Genomic DNA, 12,745 nt, shown 5'->3' with positions numbered 1-12,745 from the left:
AGGGGACTGTTCTCTATAATACACAGGGGACTGTTCTCTATAATACACAGGGTACACAGAGGGCACTGTAATACACAGTGGACTGTTCTCTGCAAGACACAGGGGACTGTTCACTATAATACACAGGGGACTGTTCTCTATAATACACAGGGACTGTTCTCTATAATACGCAGGGGACTGTTTTCTATAATACACAGTGGACTGCTCTCTCTAATACATCGGTGACTGTTCTCTCTAATACACAGGGGACTGTAATACATAGGCACTGTTCTCTATTACACAGGGGTCTGTTCTCTATATTACACAGGGACTTTTCTGTATAATACACAGGGGACTGCTCTCGATAATACACAGGGCACTGTTCTCTGTAATACACAGGGGACTGCTCTCTGTAATACACAGGGACTGCTCTCTATAATACACATGGGACTGTTCTCTATAATACACAGGGACTGTTCTCTATAATACACAGGGGTCTGTAATACACAGGGACTGTTCTCTATAATACACAGGGACTGTTCTCTATAATACACAGGGGTCTGTAATACACAGGAACTGTTCTCTATAATACACAGGGACTGTTCTCTATAATACACTGGGGACTGCTTTCTATAATACACAGCGGACTGTTCTCTAAAATACACAGGGGAATGTTCTCTATAATACACAGGGATCTGTGCTCTATAATACACAGGGGACTGTTCTCTATAATACAGAGGGGACTGTTCTCTATAATGCACAGGGGACTGCTCTCTGTAATACACAGGTACTGCTGTCTGTAATACACAGGGACTGTTCTCTGTAATACACAGGGACTGCTCTCTGCAATACACAGGGACTGTTCTCTTTAATACACAGGGGACTGTTCTCTATAATACACAGGGGACTGTTCTCTGTAATATACAGGGACTGCTCTCTGCAATACACAGGGACTGTTCTCTTTAATACACAGGGGACTGTTCTCTCTAATACACAGAGGACTGTTCTCTATAATGCACAGGGGACTGCTCTCTGTAATACACAGGTACTGCTGTATGTAATACACAGGGACTGTTCTCTGTAATACACAGGGACTGCTCTCTGCAATACACAGGGACTGTTCTCTTTAATACACAGGGGACTGTTCTCTATAATACACAGGGGACTGTTCTCTGTAATATACAGGGACTGCTCTCTGTAATACACAGGGACTGCTCTCTGTAATACACAGGGACTGTTGTCTATAATACACAGGGGACTGTTCTCTATAATACACAGAGGACTGTTCTCTATAATACACAGGGGACTGCTCTCCATAATACACAGGGGACTGCTCTCCATAATACACAGGGACAGTTCTCTATAATACACAGGGGACTGTTCTCTATAATACACTGGGGACTGCTCTCTATAATACACAGGGGACTGTTCGCCATAATACACAGGGGACTGCTCTATAATACACAGGGACTGTCTCTCTATAATACACAGGGGACTGCTCTCTATAATACACAGGGGACTGTTCTCTATAATACACAGGGGACTGCTCTCTATAATACACAGGGGACTGTTCTCCCTAATACACAGGGGATTGTTCTCTCTAATACACAGGGGACTGTTTTCTCTAGTACACAGGGGACTGTTCTCTCTAATAGACAGGGGACTGTTCTCTCTAATACACAGGGGACTGCTCTCTATAATACAGGGGACTGCTCTCTATAATACACAGGGACTGTTCTCTGCAAGACACAGGGACTGTTCTCTATAATACACAGGGGACTGTTCTCTATAATACACAGGGACTGTTCTCTATAATACACAGGGGACTGTTCTCTGTAATACACAGGACTCTGTTCTCTATAATACACACGGGACTGTTCTCTATAATACACAGGGGACTGTTCTCTATAATACACAGGGGACTGTTCTCTATAATACACAGGGTACACAGAGGGCACTGTAATACACAGTGGACTGTTCTCTGCAAGACACAGGGGACTGTTCACTATAATAAACAGGGGACTGTTCTCGACAATACACAGGGAACACAGAGGGCACTGTAATACACAGGGGACCGTTCTCTATAATACACAGGGACTGTTCACTGCAATACATAGGGACTGTTCTCTATAATACACAGGGGACAGTTCTCTATAATACACAGGAGACTGTTCACTGTAATACACAGGGACTGTTCTCTATAATACACAGGGGATAGTTCTCTATAATACACAGGGGACTGCTCTCTATAATACGCAGGAGACTGTTCTCTATAATACACAGGGGACTGCTCTCTATAATACACAGGGGACTGTTCTCTATAATACACAGGGGACTGCTCTCTATAATACGAAGGAGACTGTTCTTTATAATACACAAGGGACTGTTCTCTATAATACGCAGGAGACTTTTCTCTATAATACGCAGGGGACTGTTCTCTATAATACACAGGGGACTGTTCTCTATAATACACAGGGGACTGCTCTCTATAATACACAGGGGACTGTTCTCTACAATACACAGGGGACTGTTCTCTCTCATACACAGGGGACTGTTCTCTCGATAATACACAGGGGACTGCTCTCTTTAATACACTGGGGACTGTTCTCTATAATTCACAGGGACTGTTCTCGATAATTCACAGGGACTGTTCTCTATAATACACAGGGACTGTTCTCTATAATACACAGGAAATGTTCTCTATAATACACAGGGGACTGTTCTCTGTAATACACAGGGGATTGTTCTCTATAATACACAGGGGACTTTTCTCTATAATACACAGGGGTCTGTTCTCTATAATACACAGTGGACTGTTCTCTATAATACACAGGGGACTGTTCTCTATAATACACAGGGGACTGTTCTCTATAATACACAGTAGACTGTTCTCTGTAATACACAGGGCACTGTTCTCTGTAATACACAGGGGACTGCTCTCTGTAATACATAGGCACTGTTCTCTATTGCACAGGGGTCTGTTCTCTATATTACACAGGGACTTTTCTGTATAATACACAGGGGACTGCTCTCGATAATACACAGGGGACTGCTCTCTGTAATACACAGGGACTGTTCTCTATAATACACAAGGGACTGTTCTATTTAATACACAGGGACTGTTCTCTGTAATACACAGGGGACTGTTCTCTATAATACACAGGGGACTGTAATACACAGGGACTGTTCTCTATAATACACAGGGACTGTTCTCTATAATACACAGGGGACTAATACACAGGGACTGTTCTCTATAATACACAGGGGTCTGTTCTCTATCTTACACAGGGACTGTTCTCTATAATACACAGGGGACTGCTCTCTATAATACACAGTCGACTGTTCTCTGTAATACACAGGGCACTGTTCTCTGTAATACACAGGGGACTGCTCACTGTAATACACAGGGGACTGTTCTCTCTAATACACAGGGACTGCTCTCTATAATACACAGGGGACTGCTCTCTATAATACACAGGGGACTGCTTTCTATCATACACAGGGGACTGCTCTCTATAATACACAGGGGACAGCTCTCTATAATAGACAGGGACTGTTCTCTATATTACACAGGGACTGTTCTCTCGAATACACAGGGGACCGTTCTCTCGAATACACAGGGGAGCGATCTCTCTAATACACAGTGGACTGTTCTCTCTAATACGCAGGAGACTGTTCTCTATAATACACAGGGGACTGTTCTCTATAATACACAGGGGACTGTTTTCTATAATACGCAGGAGACTGTTCTCTATAATACACAGGGGACTGTTCTCTATAATACGAAGGAGACTGTTCTCTATAATACACAGGGGACTGTTCTCTATAATACGAAGGAGACTTTTCTCTATAATACGCAGGGGACTGTTCTCTATAATACACAGGGGACTGTTCTATATAATACACAGTGGACTGCTCTCTATAATACACAGGGGACTGTTCTCTCTATAATACACAGGGGACTGCTCTCTTTAATACACTGGGGACTGTTCTCTATAATTCACAGGGACTGTTCTCGATAATTCACAGGGACTGTTCTCTATAATACACAGGGACTGTTCTCTATAATACACAGGAAATGTTCTCTATAATACACAGGGGACTGTTCTCTGTAATACACAGGGGACTGTTCCCTATAATGCACAGAGGACTTTTCTCTATAATACACAGGGGTCTGTTCTCTATAATACACAGGGGACTGTTCTCTATAATACACAGGGGACTGTTCTCTATAATACACAGGGGACTGTTCTCTATAATACACAGTAGACTGTTCTCTGTAATACACAGGGCACTGTTCTCTGCAATACACAGGGGACTGCTCTCTGTAATACATAGGCACTGTTCTCTATTACACAGGGGTCTGTTCTCTATATTACACAGGGACTTTTCTGTATAATACACAGGGGACTGCTCTCGATAATACACAGGGGACTGCTCTCTATAATACACAGGGACTGTTCTCTATAATACGCAGGGGACTGTTTTCTATAATACACAGTGGACTGCTCTCTGTAATACACAGGGACTGTTCTCTATAATACACAAGGGACTGTTCTATTTAATACACAGGGACTGTTCTCTGCAATACACAGGGGACTGTTCTCTATAATACACAGGGGACTGTAATACACAGGGACTGTTCTCTATAATACACAGGGACTGTTCTCTATAATACACAGGGGACTGTAATACACAGGGACTGTTCTCTATAATACACAGGGGACTGTTCTCTGTAATACACAGGGGTCTGTTCTCTATATTACACAGGGACTTTTCTGTATAATACACAGGGGACTGCTCTCGATAATACACAGGGGACTGCTCTCTATAATACACAGGGACTGTTCTCTATAATACGCAGGGGACTGTTTTCTATAATACACAGTGGACTGCTCTCTGTAATACACAGGGACTGTTCTCTATAATACACAAGGGACAGTTCTATTTAATACACAGGGACTGTTCTCTGTAATACACAGGGCACTGTTCTCTGTAATACACAGGGACTGCTCTCTATAATACACAGGGGACTGCTCTCTATAATACACAGGGACTGTTCTCTATATTACACAGGGACTGTTCTCTCGAATACACAGGGGACCGTTCTCACGAATACACAGGGGACCGATCTCACGAATACACAGGGGACCGATCTCTCTAATACACAGGGGACTGCTCTCTATAATACACAGGGGACTGCTCTCTATAATACACAGGGGACTGCTCTCTATAATACACAGGGGACTGTTCTCTCTAATACACAGGGGACTGTTCTCTCTAATACACAGGGGACTGTTCTCTCTAATACACAGGGGACTGTTCTCTCTAATACACAGTGGACTGTTCTCTCTAATACACCGGTGACTGTTCTCTCTAATACACAGGGGACTGTAATACATAGGCACTGTTCTCTATTACACAGGGGTCTGTTCTCTATATTACACAGGGACTTTTCTGTATAATACACAGGGGACTGCTCTCGATAATACACAGGGCACTGTTCTCTGTAATACACAGGGGACTGCTCTCTGTAATACACAGGGACTGCTCTCTATAATACACATGGGACTGTTCTCTATAATACACAGGGACTGTTCTCTATAATACACAGGGGTCTGTTATACACAGGGACTGTTCTCTATAATACACAGGGACTGTTCTCTATAATACACAGGGACTGTTCCCAATAATACACAGGGGTCTGTAATACACAGGAACTGTTCTCTATAATACACAGGGACTGTTCCCTATAATACACAGGGGTCTGTAATACACAGGAACTGTTCTCTATAATACACAGGGACTGTTCTCTATAATACACTGGGGACTGCTTTCTATAATACACAGCGGACTGTTCTCTAAAATACACAGGGGAATGTTCTCTATAATACACAGGGACTGTTCTCCATAATACACAGGGACTGTTCTCTTATAATACACAGGGACTGTTCTCTATAATACACAGGGACTGTTCTCTATAATACACAGGGACTGTTCTCTATAATACACAGGGACAGTTCTCCATAATACACAGGGACTGTTCTCTATAATACACAGGGACTGCTCTCTATAATACACAGTGGACTGTTCTCTGTAATACACAGGGGAGTGTTCACTCTAATACACAGGGGTCTGTAATACACAGGGACTGCTCTCTATAATACACAGGGACTGTTCTCTATAATACACTGGGTACTGCTCTCCATAATACACAGCGGACTGTTCTCCATAAAACACAGGGGAATGTTCTCTCTAATACACAGGGACTGTTCTCTATAATATACAGGGGACTGTTCTCCATAATACACAGGGACTGTTCTCTATAATACACGGGGGTCTGTTCTCTATAATTCACAGGAGACTGTTCTCTATAATACACAGGGGACTGCTCTCTCTATTACACAGGGGACTGTTCTCTGTACTACACAGGGGACTGTTTTCTATAATACACAGTGGACTGCTCTCTGTAATACACAGGGATTGTTCTCTATAATACACAAGGGACTGTTCTATTTAATACACAGGGACTGTTCTCAATATTACACAGGGGACTGTAATACACAGGGACTGTTCTCCATAGTACACAGGGACTGTTCTCTATAATACACAGGGGACTGTTCTCTCGAATACACAAGGGACTGTTCTCGATAATACACAGGGGACTGTTCTCTAGACGATACAGGGGACTGTTCTCTAGACTACACAGGGAACTGTTCTGTTTAATACACAGGGGACTGTACTCTATAATACACAGCGGACTGTTCTCTATAATACACAGGGGACTGCTCTCTATAATACACAGGGGACTGCTCTCTATAATACACAGGGACTGCTCTCTATGATACACAGGGACCGTTCTCTATAATACACAGGGACTGTTCTCTATAATACACAGGGGACTGTTCACTGTAATACACAGGGGACTGTTCACTGTGATACACAGGGGACTGTTTTCTGTAATACACAGGGGACTGTTCTCTGTAATACACAGGGGACTGTTCTCCCTAATACACAGGGGATTGTTCTCTCTAATACACAGGGGACTGTTTTCTCTAATACACAGGGGACTGTTTTCTCTAATACACAGGGGACTGTTCTCTCTAATAGACAGGGGACTGTTCTCTCTAATACACAGGGGACTGTTCTCTCTAATACACAGGGGACTGCTCTCTATAATACACAGGGGACTGCTCTCTATAATACACAGGGACTGTTCTCGACAATACACAGGGGACTGTTCTCTAGACGATACAGGGGACTGTTCTCCAGACTACACAGGGAACTGTTCTGCTTAATACACAGGGGACTGTACTCTATAATACACAGCGGACTGTTCTCTATAATACACAGGGGACTGTTTTCTATAATACGCAGGAGACTGTTCTCTATAATACACAGGGGACAGTTCTCTATAATACACAGGGGACTGTTCTCTATAATACGCAGGGGACTGCTCTCTATAATACACAGGGGACTGTTCTCTCTATAATACACAGGGGACTGCTCTCTTTAATACACTGGGGACTGTTCTCTATAATTCACAGGGACTGTTCTCGATAATTCACAGGGACTGTTCTCAAAAATACACAGGGACTGTTCTCTATGATACACAGGAAATGTTCTCTATAATACACAGGGGACTGTTCTCTGTAATACACAGGGGACTGTTCCCTATAATGCACAGGGGACTTTTCTCTATAATACACAGGGGTCTGTTCTCTATCATACACAGGGGACTGTTCTCTATAATACACAGGGGACTGTTCTCTATAATACACAGGGGACTGTTCTCTATAATACACAGTAGACTGTTCTCTGTAATACACAGGGCACTGTTCTCTGCAATACACAGGGGACTGCTCTCTGTAATACATAGGCACTGTTCTCTATAATACACAGGGGTCTGTTCTCTATATTACACAGGGACTTTTCTGCATAATACACAGGGGACTGCTCTCGATAATACACAGGGGACTGCTCTCTATAATACACAGGGACTGTTCTCTATAATACGCAGGGGACTGTTTTCTATAATACACAGTGGACTGCTCTCTGTAATACACAGGGACCTTTCTCTATAATACACAAGGGACTGTTCGATTTAATACACAGGGATTGTTCTCTGTAATACACAGGGGACTGTTCTCTATAATACACAGGGGACTGTAATACACAGGGACTGTTCTCTATAATACACAGGGACTGTTCTCTATAATACACAGGGGACTGTAATACACAGGGACTGTTCTCTATAATACACAGTGGTCTGTTCTCTATCTTACACAGGGACTGTTCTCCATAATACACAGGGGACTGCTCTCTATAATACACAGTCGACTGTTCTCTGTAATACACAGGGCACTGTTCTCTGTAATACACAGGGACTGCTCTCTATAATACACAGGGGACTGCTCTCTATAATACACAGGGACTGTTCTCTATATTACACAGGGACTGTTCTCTCGAATACACAGGGGACCGTTCTCACGAATACACAGGGGACCGATCTCTCTAATACACAGGGGACTGCTCTCTATAATACACAGGGGACTGCTCTCTATAATACACAGGGGACTGCTCTCTATAATACACAGGGGACTGTTCTCTCTAATACACAGGGGACTGTTCTCTCTAATACACCGGTGACTGTTCTCTCTAATACACAGGGGACTGTAATACATAGGCACTGTTCTCTATTACACAGGGGTCTGTTCTGTATATTACACAGGGACTTTTCTGTATAATACACAGGGGACTGCTCTCGATAATACACAGGGCACTGTTCTCTGTAATACACAGGGGACTGCTCTCTGTAATACACAGGGACTGCTCTCTATAATACACATGTGACTGTTCTCTATAATACACAGGGACTGTTCTCTATAATACACAGGGGTCTGTAATACACAGGGACTGTTCTCTATAATACACAGGGACTGTTCTCTATAATACACAGGGACTGTTCCCAATAATACACAGGGGTCTGTAATACACAGGAACTTTTCTCTATAATACACAGGGACTGTTCTCTATAATACACTGGGGACTGCTTTCTATAATACACAGCGGACTGTTCACTAAAATACACAGGGGAATGTTCTCTATAATACACAGGGACTGTTCTCCATAATACACAGGGACTGTTCTCTATAATACACAGGGACTGTTCTCTATAATACACAGGGACTGTTCTCTATAATACACAGAGACTGTTCTCTATAATACACAGGGACTGCTCTCTATAATACACAGTGGACTGTTCTCTGTAATACACAGGGGAGTGTTCACTCTAATACACAGGGGTCTGTAATACACAGGGACTGCTCTCTATAATACACAGGGACTGTTCTCTATAATACACTGGGTACTGCTCTCCATAATACACAGCGGACTGTTCTCCATAAAACACAGGGGAATGTTCTCTCTAATACACAGGGACTGTTCTCTATAATCTACAGGGGACTGTTCTCCATAATACACAGGGACTGTTCTCTATAATACACGGGGGTCTGTTCTCTATAATTCACAGGAGACTGTTCTCTATAATACACAGGGGACTGTTCTCTGTACTACACAGGGGACTGTTTTCTATAATACACAGTGGACTGCTCTCTGTAATACACAGGGATTGTTCTCTATAATACACAAGGGACTGTTCTATTTAATACACAGGGACTGTTCTCCATAGTACACAGGGACTGTTCTCTATAATACACAGGGGACTGTTCTCTCTAATACACAGGGGACTGTTCTCGATAATACACAGGGGACTGTTCTCTAGACGATACAGGGGACTGTTCTCTAGACTACACAGGGAACTGTTCTGTTTAATACACAGGGGACTGTACTCTATAATACACAGCGGACTGTTCTCTATAATACACAGCGGACTGTTCTCTATAATACACAGCGGACTGTTCTCTATAATACACAGGGGACTGCTCTCTATAATACACAGGGACCGTTCTCTATAATACAAAGGGACTGTTCTCTATAATACACAGGGGACTGTTCTCCCTAATACACAGGGGATTGTTCTCTCTAATACACAGGGGACTGTTTTCTCGAATACACAGGGGACTGTTTTCTCTAATACACAGGGGACTGTTCTCTCTAATAGACAGGGGACTGTTCTGTCTAATACACAGGGGACTGCTCTCTATAATACACAGGGGACTGCTCTCGATAATACACAGGGGACTGTTCTCTAGACGATACAGGGGACTGTTCTCTAGACTACACAGGGAACTGTTCTGTTTAATACACAGGGGACTGTACTCTATAATACACAGCGGACTGTTCTCTATAATACACAGGGGACTGCTCTCTATAATACACAGGGGACTGCTCTCTATAATACACAGGGACTGCTCTCTATGATACACAGGGACCGTTCTCTATAATACACAGGGACTGCTCTCTGTAATACACAGGGGACTGCTCTCTGTAATACACAGGGGACTGTTCACTGTGATACACAGGGGACTGTTTTCTGTAATACACAGGGGACTGTTCTCTCTAATACACAGGGGACTGTTCTCTCTAATACACAGGGGATTGTTTTCTCTAATACACAGGGGACTGTTTTCGCTAATACACAGGGGACTGTTCTCTCTAATAGAGAGGGGACTGTTCTCTCTAATACACAGGGGACTGCTCTCTATAATACACAGGGGACTGCTCTCTATAATACACAGGGACTGTTCTCTATAATACACAGGGGACTGTTCTCTTTCATGCACAGGGGACTGCTCTCTATAATACACAGGGACTGCTCTCTATAATACACAGGGGACTGCTCTCTATAATACACAGGGGACTGTTCTCTCTAATACACAGGGGACTGTTCTCTCTAATACACCGGTGACTGTTCTCTCTAATACACAGGGGACTGTAATACATAGGCACTGTTCTCTATTACACAGGGGTCTGTTCTCTATATTACACAGGGACTTTTCTGTATAATACACAGGGGACTGCTGTCGATAATACATAGGGCACTGTTCTCTGTAATACACAGGGGACTGCTCTCTGTAATACACAGGGACTGCTCTCTATAATACACATGGGACTGTTCTCTATAATACACAGGGACTGTTCTCTATAATACACAGGGGTCTGTAATACACAGGGACTGTTCTCTATAATACACAGGGACTGTTCTCTATAATACACAGGGACTGTTCCCAATAATACACAGGGGTCTGTAATACACAGGAACTGTTCTCTATAATACACAGGGACTGTTCTCTATAATACACTGGGGACTGCTTTCTATAATACACAGCGGACTGTTCTCTAAAATACACAGGGGAATGTTCTCTATAATACACAGGGACTGTTCTCTATAATACACAGGGACTGTTCTCTATAATACACAGGGACTGTTCTCTATTATACACAGGGACTGTTCTCTATAATACACAGGGACAGTTCTCCATAATACACAGGGACTGTTCTCTATAATACACAGGGACTGCTCTCTATAATACACAGTGGACTGTTCTCTGTAATACACAGGGGAGTGTTCACTCTAATACACAGGGGTCTGTAATACACAGGGACTGCTCTCTATAATACACAGGGACTGTTCTCTATAATACACTGGGTACTGCTCTCCATAATGCACAGCGGACTGTTCTCCATAAAACACAGGGGAATGTTCTCTCTAATACACAGGGACTGTTCTCTATAATATACAGGGGACTGTTCTCCATAATACACAGGGACTGTTCTCTATAATACACGGGGGTCTGTTCTCTATAATTCACAGGAGACTGTTCTCTATAATACACAGGGGACTGCTCTCTCTATTACACAGGGGACTGTTCTCTCTATTACACAGGGGACTGCTCTCTATAATACACAGTGGACTGTTCTCTGTACTACACAGGGGACTGTTTTCTATGATACACAGTGGACTGCTCTCTGTAATACACAGGGATTGTTCTCTATAATACACAAGGGACTGTTCTATTTAATACACAGGGACTGTTCTCAATATTACACAGGGGACTGTAATACACAGGGACTGTTCTCCATAGTACACAGGGACTGTTCTCTATAATACACAGGGGACTGTTCTCTCTAATACACAGGGGACTGTTCTCGATAATACACAGGGGACTGTTCTCTAGACGATACAGGGGACTGTTCTCTAGACTACACAGGGAACTGTTCTGTTTAATACACAGGGGACTGTACTCTATAATACACAGCGGACTGTTCTCTATAATACACAGGGGACTGCTCTCTATAATACACAGGGACTGCTCTCTATGATACACAGGGACCGTTCTCTATAATACACAGGGGACTGTTCTCTATAATACACAGGGGACTGTTCTCCCTAATACACAGGGGATTGTTCTCTCTAATACACAGGGGACTGTTTTCTCGAATACACAGGGGACTGTTTTCTCTAATACACAGGGGACTGTTCTCTCTAATAGACAGGGGACTGTTCTCTCTAATACACAGGGGACTGCTCTCTATAATACACAGGGGACTGCTCTCTATAATACACAGGGACTGTTCTCGATAATACACAGGGGACTGTTCTCTAGACGATACAGGGGACTGTTCTCTAGACTACACAGGGAACTGTTCTGTTTAATACACAGGGGACTGTACTCTATAATACACAGCGGACTGTTCTCTATAATACACAGGGGACTGCTCTCTATAATACACAGGGGACTGCTCTCTATAATACACAGGGACTGCTCTCTATGATACACAGGGACCGTTCTCTATAATACAC

This window comes from Pristiophorus japonicus, chromosome 8 (genome assembly GCF_044704955.1).
Source record: "Pristiophorus japonicus isolate sPriJap1 chromosome 8, sPriJap1.hap1, whole genome shotgun sequence".
NCBI classification, from domain to species: domain Eukaryota; kingdom Metazoa; phylum Chordata; class Chondrichthyes; family Pristiophoridae; genus Pristiophorus; species Pristiophorus japonicus.
The sequence above is the reverse complement of the archived record's forward strand: the minus strand, read 5'-3'. Positions refer to the sequence as shown.